The sequence below is a fragment of the Notamacropus eugenii genome, chromosome 2 (genome assembly GCF_028372415.1).
Source record: "Notamacropus eugenii isolate mMacEug1 chromosome 2, mMacEug1.pri_v2, whole genome shotgun sequence".
NCBI lineage: Eukaryota > Metazoa > Chordata > Mammalia > Diprotodontia > Macropodidae > Notamacropus > Notamacropus eugenii.
In genome coordinates this window covers 73382650-73384304 of record NC_092873.1, presented here as the reverse complement: position 1 = coordinate 73384304, position 1655 = coordinate 73382650, and the positions used below count along the sequence as shown (strand labels likewise).

The 1655-nt window shown below is 41.0% G+C and overlaps 1 pseudogene; it reads right to left on the bottom strand.

Moving 5' to 3' along the window:
- Positions 1 to 343: 343 nt before the first annotated feature.
- On the bottom strand, positions 344 to 817 carry LOC140522654 (group 10 secretory phospholipase A2 pseudogene; annotated as a pseudogene).
- Between the last annotated feature and the right edge of the window lie 838 nt (positions 818 to 1655).

Here is a 1655-nt window from a genome sequence, read left to right as displayed (position 1 = left end):
TATTAGACCTGCTTTCTCTTAAGCTTAATTGCCTTTGCCTGTCTCCTTTGATTTAAATTGCCGTTTAGTAGGAGCTTAGCATAGTCCCCAGAAGGGGAATATATAGGTTAAAATAAAAATATAGATAAAGTGGGAAGAATTCACTTAACTTCCCATTTTCACAGTAGAGCAACTTGGTTTCTTGGATTTGTCTATGAGTTGAAAGTAAGGAGATGACCTCTAGGTAGGTTTCAGCTGAGGTTAAGCATGGCAATAGATGAGGTCCATGCCATAGGCTTATAAGGAAGAAGTAGGTAAGAACCTTTATTTTTGCCTTTACTGGAACATTGATACTGTTTTTTGTTTAGGGAAAATTATTTTTATATACCCGCAATCCAAAGAAAATTTCCAAGGTATGTCTGCAACGGGCGTAGAGGAAGGAAAGGTACTTTGCATTATATTCTGCTGTGGCCAAGCAATGGGCAATTTCCTTGTCACATTTGCACATCATTTCTTGGCACTTGTTCAGGTTGGCACCACATTCCACCCTCTGGTCTCTGCATTCCCAATTATAGCATTCCATCTTGGAGGAACAACCAGCCTCCTCAACCTTGCTATAACAGCAGTCATGTTTTTGGCAGCACCAGTCACTTTTGTCCTGGGGCCAACCAGTTCTTCCAGTGCCACAGTAGCAGCCATAGCTCATATAAGCCAGTGCTGAGGAGCTTGTAGCACAGTTGACAGCTCCTGCCAGCTCCAAGAGTCCCCTCTGATGCTCATGAGATTTCTCTGAAACAGTTGTAAGGAGCAGTAGTAGCTGCAGGAGTACAAGTTCCATCTCGTCTGGGCTGCAACTCTGAATGGCCGACCCTTCTACAGACACCTAGCCACTCTAGTTATCTCACCCCCCCCCCATCCCCAGCATTCTACCCCTACCCTGCTCTGACCCCACTCCCTTCCTTGTTATTCGTGACCAAATTTTGTTCTTCTAGATGAATTTTGTTATTACTTTTTAGTTCTGTGTAATGCCAATGCATCTGCTATGAATATTCATACATATTTCTGGGATAGATTCACAAAATATAATAAACTGTCTTCCTCAAAGGCAAAATCAAATTGTTTATTTAGAGCACCGCTATTAGGATACCAAGAGGTAAGATTTAGCAAGGTACTCATCACCAATCCAGGGAGGGCCAGCATCTTAAGCATCCTTTCTGTTAGGCTTCCTCACAAGTAAGTTCCCCTAAGCAAGTTTCTCCCTCCACTCTTTTTCCATTGGGCAAGGTCCTCCCACAACAGGCTCAAAGTGCCTCAGGCTCCATGTTACTCAGGCTCCATGTGACTCAGGCTGTATCATAGTGGTGAACTAGGCCAGAGCTCAAAGCAGATCACATAGGCTTATTAATGGATGGGGAAGATCTTATTCCATTAACATTACACTCTATAAAATATCTTTGTTGTAGTTTGAATTGTATAGCACTGAATAAGTAAATTAATTTAGGTAGAATTATAATTTTTATTTTATTGGTCTGGCCTACCCATGAAAATTTGATATTTATCTGATTGTTTAGATCAGTCTTTATTTATGTGCAGAAGTCTTTTATAATTATGTTCATATAGTCCTGGTTAGCAGGTAGATTCCCAAGTATTTTATATTGTCTGCACCTTCTCTTTCT